This window comes from Pinus tabuliformis, chromosome 4_2 (genome assembly GCF_031772625.1).
Source record: "Pinus tabuliformis cultivar Carrire ecotype Pingquan chromosome 4_2, CPIR1, whole genome shotgun sequence".
Taxonomy (NCBI): Eukaryota; Viridiplantae; Streptophyta; class Pinopsida; order Pinales; family Pinaceae; genus Pinus; species Pinus tabuliformis.
The window spans coordinates 560,695,472-560,703,780 of record NC_142304.1 but is presented as its reverse complement, the minus strand read 5'-3'; the positions used below and the strand labels follow the sequence as shown (position 1 = coordinate 560,703,780).

Genomic DNA, 8,309 nt, shown 5'->3' with positions numbered 1-8,309 from the left:
TCCACATCTGTGCGCTTTTTACATAGGAGTTCCAGGTAGATTCCGTTTGAATTCTTCATGGAGGTTATGGCGATGAACAATGACAACAGTAGAATGCTCACAAGGAGAGAATTGCAGCGAAAGGAGCTCAGAGAAATGTGGCGCTAGCGGCCTAAGGTCAATGGGAGTAGGCCCAGGGCTATGGTGTTGCAGAGCTTCAAACCACCAATGTCAGAATGCCGGAGACATCAATTTCAGCAACAACAATAGTCCAAGGCCACTGCGAGCATCAGAGGCCAGGGTAGGAAGCGGGGCATGCCGAGGACTGGGGATTGCGAGAAAATTGCTACAGCAGCAACCCAAGGCCACTGGGAGCTCCAAATGCCAAGGCAGAAAGCAGGGCAGGAAGCCCCGTGCTGTGGCCTGTGGAATTGCAGTGCTTAAACCCACTAATGTACCAATGTCAGAATGCAAGAAACATCAAATGAAGTAGCAAAAAGAGTCCAAGGCCACTACGAGCACCAAAGGCCAGGGTAAGAAGTGGGGCAGGAAGCCCCGGACTGTGTTACATGAGGGCATTGATGGTGGTGTGAAGAAGAGAAGGCAGAAACGCAAGGTTAAAGAGGAGCAAGAAGAAATTGGGGCAGAATTTGGGGTTTTAAAATTAATGAATGTAGGTAACGAAGATGATGTTAATTGACGAGGATCACAATAAGGAAGCAACCAATGGCTTCTTGGAGTACAGTGCATCGGTTTCAAACACAGAGCCTAAATGACCTGCGCCACTGAATTTAAGCAACGAGGGGTTAAATATTACCCCAACTCTTGATGTTTTCAAGGTTAAGAATACCAAGAATTTTGTTAGAAAAATTTAGATGGGGGTGGATAGTATATTCCAGCATAGGAGAATAAAATGAAGGCAACATCACAATATTCCAGCATAGGGGAATAAAATGAAGGCAACATCACAGAACACTGTGAATACGAATTTCCATCACTGTAAAAGAAATGACAAAGGTAGAGTGGTCTATTGTTCCAAATGTCCAAAGAAGTACTGTCTTATCTACATTCGAAAATAATACTAAGGAGCAAGTATATATATATATATATATATATATATATATATATATATATATATATATATATATATATATATATATATATATATATATATATATATATATATATATATATATATATATATTTGTTCTTTCTAATGGTTTTTCTTTCCATTTCTATACATGTATAGAGGGCCATTGTGCCTACTTACGGTAACTAATATTTTTCTTGTTATGGCAGGTCAAGCCTTGTGTTTCCAAGCCACCACACGTGAGAAAGTTGTCCTCTGGCATAATTCAATGCCCTTTCCAATTTGCTAACCTCTAATTCCTCTAAGATTAATATGGGTTTTTAATGGATTTGATATTTGTACAGGTGGGTACTCAACTCCTTCTAAGCTCAACTTTATCTGCCGCAAATGCTATCGAGGATGAGTGCCCCAAGCAACAACTGACTTCTAGGTTCTGCCGCTTCCAAGTTATTGAATCTTGGTCCATCTCATGCAGGGTTCTGCTTGTAGGTTTTCCGCTAGGTTGCATTAAGTTGTTTTTACTGTTGTACAAGGCATGTTGATCAGGTGAGCAATTAATCCACCTTCTTTGTACAATTTGAGTGGACTTGAACACCCATTTTAAGGTTCTATGTACAATTTGAGTGACCTTGAACACCCATTTTAAGGAAGCTTTGTGCATTTAGAATACTTCCATTTATTGAAAACTAAATAAAAGGCTGGATTTTATCAATATTAAATGTCAGATAGAGTTCCACATAAAGTAAAGTCGTGTGTGGTAGATATTAGGTTTTAGGATTAGTCGCTTCCAATTATGGTAATCGTTGTAGCAAAGGATCTAATTTCTAGCACTGTTGGGGGAACAACACAACTGATATCTGGGCATCCCTTTGACACAATTGAGGTGAAGCCCCAGAGTCAACCATTGCTTCTTCCTGGCCAGCATCTTCGCTATGTCGGTGCAATGGATGTTGTCAAGCAGACCATTGCCAAAGAAGGCCTCACAGGGATGTACAAAGGAATGGGAGCCCCTTTGTTTACTGTCACAGCTTGCAATGCAGTTGTGTTTAGTGCAAGAGGTCAGATGGAAGCCCTATTTAGGGTTGAGCCTGGTTTTCCACTGTAGGGTAGCAGGTGGTGTGTGGAGAAGGGGCAGGGATTTCTTATCTTTCTTGACTTACCCATTAACTAAGCTTATCAGATGTAGATTGCAAGCTCAGAGTGCTTTGGCTACTGCTTCAGTTGCAACTTTAGGGGTAACAAGAGTGACAGCTTCTATTAAACATAATGGCCTAGTTGATGTAGCTAAGCATGTCTTAAGATCCGAAGGAGCCAGAGAATTGTTTAAGGGCTTTATCCTATTTTATTAAGGGATGTATCTGTAAACGGCATTGCATATGGCATCTATAAGGCTCTAAAGCCATACATGGCACGACGACATGATGCATCTCAATTGGGCATGGGTACCTTGCTTGTTTCTGGTGGAATTTCTGGTGCTTCTAGCTGGACACTTGTATATCCAACTGATGCTTTGAAGAGTTGAAGAGTGTCATTCAGATTGATGAATTTCACCATCCAAAGTATGTTGGTACAATTAATGTCATCAAGAAACTTGTTGCTTTAGAAGGGCTTAAAGGCTTGTCTAAAAGGCTTGGTCAAAGCCATGGCCAGAAGTGTTCCTGCCAATGTCACCTGCTTCCTTGCTTATGAGATTACTAGGTCGAGCTTGGGATGATGGGAACTTCAAATCAACTTGTCTCTAGTTACAGGAGTTCAAAAGAAACAAAGAAAATTGGGAAATGGCATGTTCTTTATTTGAAAGTTGTTTAGGGCTCATTTTTTATTCTCCATTCTTGGTTTCGGTGAGCTCTATCGTCTTTGATTTTATTCTGCTGCGTAAATTTCTAACGGGTTTCCATCTTCCTCTCTCATGAGGCATAATAGCTAGACATTTAATGTTCTCTTTGGTGCCTCTGAACAATTTACAGTCGTACCTCTATTCGGTTTATACACGATTGAATCGAAAATAAAAAGCATGAGGGGCCTTCTTCTCAAAAGTGAGGAATTGTGAGAGCGAAGTGCATCTGGTTAATCAAGTATGTATCCATAAGATCGCTCGCTTTTCTCTTTGAATTAGTATAATCTATTATATATTTGCAAGTTCATTTTCCCAGGTGGTTAGATATAGTAGCTTGTAATTGGACAATTTAATGGAAATTAATGCAAACACATGCGACATCATTTCTTCTTTACAAGTTAGAATAGTTCACTTTCCCACGTAGCTACAAGTTAGAATAGTTCACTTTCCTGTGTGGCTACAAGTTAGAATAGATCGCTTTATTGTGTGGCTAGATATTATAGCTTGTAGTTGGACAATTTAATGGAAAATGAAAATGCATACACCATCATTTCTTTACAAGTTATGTACTCTAATACTGGGATGTCAAAATTGTAATGCAATAATTTCTTTTTATTAAAAAATAAAAATAAAATAAAATAAAATAACAAAAATAAAATATTCATGAATATAGGATAAACTTAGAGGCTCACTTCTTTAATTGAATACAATAAAATAAAATAACAAAAATAAAATATTCATGAATATGGGGTACACTTAGAGGCTCACTTCTTTAATTGAATTTGGGTTGTGAAAAGTGTGTGATGTTTTTTTATTTATTTTTAATAAAACTATATAAAAAATAGATAAAATTAGATAAAATTGGATAGTCTAAATGCTTTATATAAACAACTTCATTTTCTTATTATTAATATTTGTTCAAAATTTCACCAATTATTCCGAAGTCATATATATCATATATTTATGAAGAAATTTAATGATATTACAATTTTTTTTAATTATCAAAACTTTAAAACATAGTGCTACCTTAAATTTTCATATTCAACTACTTGAAAATAAGACCTTTACAAGATTAAGTAAATTAAGTAACTATGATGACCATTGGACTCCCACGATAGTGCATGCTAGATGGAGAAGACATTATGCTTTATTTTATAGGTAGGTAGGAGTTTGGGTTTGAATGAGACACTTTGTTTTATTTCATAACTATGAAGTATTTCATAATTATGAAGTCAAAGTGAGTTTTAGGTCAAATTCAAATTAAATTCAATATGGAAAACAAATTAGTTTTCTAACAAGAATATATATATGAGATATCATGGGAAAAGCTTGGTTGTTACATTTCAAAAACAACAATTGGATCAATGGATCAATTTATCTCTGGAGATATTGACCAAAACAAATTTGTGCATGTGTTCAAGCGAGCTTTCGTGGAGGATTAAGAGAAATGATGAAGTTGCAACCATTCATATTCAAACTTGACCATAAATTGGATGTTTTGATAAATACATTTCTAAGAAAATATCTTCCAGGGGATGACAAGAAAGAAGATTCTAGGGCCACTAAATTAGGTCACATGCACTCATCATGTAAATTTTTTTCTTTCTAGTGATTCTTAATCCTCTTCACTCAATATTACCAGTAGTCTCCACAAGAACACAAGACGAGAGATAAATGTGGCCTATATGACTACTGATAAATCCATTTTGCTGAAACCACACCTAGAATCCAACACCCCATTAGTGCAATGTGTTGTTTATTGAATTTACAGGGTTGATTTGTCAACTACATTGCTGATTCATAGGTTTTAGAGCTACTGAGTGCAATTTTTTTTTTTCCAATAAGAAAAAACCCACATATTTTCATTATCAAAAATTAGTTACATATTCAATATTTTTTATGTCATCCATACATCTTTGATCCCTTTATTATGCCCCTCAAAATTATATCTTATTTCATCATTACCTATAAATAATATATAAATTCAAAAGATTTACCTTTCCATCTTTATCGATATTCCTAATCTATCTTACCTTGGTTGATCCTATTTAAAATATCTAAAAGTTTTCTTCACAAAAAGAGAAAATAATTTTTTTAAGTATCAACAATATCAAACAGTTGTTTATAGAAATTGTCTACGAAGATCCTTTAGATTTTTATACTTCTGATCTTTGAAATGTTTCATTATCAAAAGAAGAGTAATTAATCATACGCAATAATCCACAACGTCCATCCTTAGATAGGATATTTTCCACACACTTTTTCTCCTTGTAGATGAGTGAGAAGGATAATCTCTAAAAAGACTTCATTAATGTTCTAATCCATTCCATCCAATGAGTAAGTTATGGAAAAAAGAAATTAGTCTGCAAAATGAACATGTTAGCATTGCTTTGAAAAACAATCATGCAGGGCTTGTGTCTGATTCTCTACAAAGTGTCTCTACAGATGCATGAACACCATTTCCTACAATCAAGTTGAGTATAAGAAGAAAATATATGAGTGAAAAAAGAATAGACCAAGGTGCAATTGATCTAAAACATGACAAAAGTGTTGGAAATATCTGTGAGATTTTGGAAGAATTATTTGACATAACAAAGATTACCAGTGAAGAGGATGGTGAAGAATTGGGTAAATGGGTTCTCTTTTCCACCATGAGACATCTTTCCAAAGAGCTTATGGTAGAAGAATAAAAAAAACTCTACATCTTGCTCGAGTTGGACATATTGTCGAACTATGGGATATAATCAATTGCAACATATTACACACAATCAACAAGGTTGTTTTTCAAAATGACTTGAAATGGAAGCATCTTGAAACTGTAATTAAGTCATGCATCCCACGCCTTCAGTCACTTATCAAAAAAACAATTGTTGAAATCATACCAGAATCAAGTCACCTTAGAAAGCTTATTTTTATATATGTTGGAAGACAACTAGATATTTGTCAGGGTTTCGACTAGATATTCAAAGCCCACCCCAATGGAGTGCGCCTAGGGGGGGAGTACACTGTCTTTGTTGGATTATAAGAGCATATACGTCTTGTTGCAATTTTCAAATGTAAAGAGGAGGAACATTGTCTTTGTTGGATTAGAAGAGCATATACGTCTCGTTGCAATTTTCAAATTTAAAGAGGAGGAAATTGATCTCCTACGGACATTCTTTCCCACATGTGAGGACAAATTCTTTAGTTATCCATGAGAACCTAATTGTTTAGACATTGAGATATATGCAATACTATAGAGATACATTATTTTTCCTAAGATACCCCTTCAGAGAGTCGATGGCTCAATTTTAGTTTTACAATTATTGGAAACACCATTTGTGAATTTGATTAATTATGCATCATTGGTTTCTACATATGCCGTAAGGCATAGGTGTGTTGCTTCGGAATTCTAAGATTTTTTTCTGGACTCCACCATGTTCAAGGCCCTGTTGGAGTGATCAATGCATCAAAATATTGTTACCGAGAAGGATTTGATGCAATCAACAATGTTGATGTTGGGAAATGCTTTGGAGTACCTCTTTGAGGGACACGTTGTCACGATTTTGTCAGGTTATTCATGGGACCTGATGAAATCACAGATAGGGCACTTCCTAGATTTGATGGCACAAGTGTTAAAATATGTATGCTCGCTGAAATTTTAAGGAGGTCTGGGACACTGATTGAAATTGATATTGTTAAGCATCGTCTAGCAGCATGTCACACTATGTTACAAAAGACTTTTGTTGACTTTTTGTCATTGACGGGACTTCATTTTTTCTTTTACCTTAAAGAAAACGTACGGGGCTATTAGGCAGCAGTTAACATGAAATTATTGGAAAATACCTTCATTCTACCCAAGAGACGGTAATTAATGGATCAAATGCAACAAATATTCAGGCTATCTCTTGTGGCGAAATTGGTTCACCTCAAGATGAGTCAATTGATATTATCATGAATGGGCATCCAAAAGGACATGGAGAGAGACTCCATGATTCAAGAAAGGAAAAATCCTTAAATAAATTCAAATAAAAGTTTGGAACACAAGGAGCCAAAGTTAATATTCTATGGTAAATGATTTGGAATTTTTGTCCTTGGAATACCAATTGTATTTTAGACTGGAGATGGATCAATGCTTTAAAGGCATGATATGATAAGGTTCGTGTGGATGCATTCTACAATGTGACTGAGACTACTTTTGAAGGAATTTTCCTTACCATTGAAGACAAAAATACACATGATAGTGATTTTCATATTGTGGCAATTGAATCAGGGGTTCCAGGACATCCTTCCACTGGAAAAATATCGTTTGACATTTCACAGCATCCAAGACTAGTCGAACTTTTTCTAAATAGTCCAGAAATTGCTTCAAATTTGTTACATGAGATATCAAGGGAAAATCTTGGTTGTTACATTTTAGAAACAACAATTGGATCAATGGATCAATTTATCTATGGAGATATTGACCAAAACAAATTTGTGTATGAGTTCAAGCTAGCTTTCATGGAGGATCAAGAGAAATGATGAAGTTGCAACCATTCATATTCGAACTTCACCATAAATTGGATGTTTTGATAAATAAATTTTTAAGAAAATATCTTCGAGGGGATGACGAGAAAGAAGATTCCAGGGCCACTAAATTAGGTCACTTTCACTCATCATTTCAATTATTTTCTTTAAAGTTAAATGTTGTAGGTAAACAATGCTTGAAAATGGGGAAACCAAAAAACCACAAGATCTTTCATATACTAGTGGTATAGGTTTACAGGACTTTCTCAGTATCCATTCTCAAAATCACCTTATAAGGATAAATTAGAAATGTCACCATTTTTCCAAGACAACTATCATGAAAAATATCCAAAAGGAAATAGTGATTCATGTCACAGTATATCCCTCGCAGTTAAATTGAAATATTTGAACAAGATTTCAAACCTTAATAGTGAACACATTTTGGAAAAGATGGCTTTGATCTCTTAGGCTGTCGGCTGAGAGCATCCATCACATGTTATAGAATATTTTTATTGGTGGATCTTTGGCTTCAAGGTCTATAACTACATTACAGTTTTTGGATGTCACTCATGTTCTATGCTTTTTTGCTAATCAATTTAGTCAATCAGAAGCACAATATCGAGACCTTTTTTAGTATAAAAAAATTGGGATGGATAATGTTGATGATGCAAATATTAGCTATATTTTTCATGATGCATCTAATTTCATAGAGAAGGTTGAAAAGATGGGGGATTTGATTATTGATTCCATATGGCAGTGGATGAAAAATAGATTGATTTTCCTAGAGTTGATCGACATTTTCCAATTGGGAAATTTGTTCCACGAAGAAACAAAAATTTTGATATTGACTTGTTTTTCCTTGTCATCCGAAATATAGGAAGAGGCCCTTGTACACTGAAGATGGTGAGCGTCGTT

The 8,309-nt window shown here is 35.3% G+C and overlaps 1 pseudogene; it reads left to right on the top strand.

Annotated features, from left to right (window-relative positions):
- The first annotated feature begins 1,538 nt into the window (after positions 1-1,538).
- Positions 1,539-2,783, top strand: LOC149170497 (mitochondrial carnitine/acylcarnitine carrier-like protein; annotated as a pseudogene).
- Positions 2,784-8,309: the final 5,526 nt, after the last annotated feature.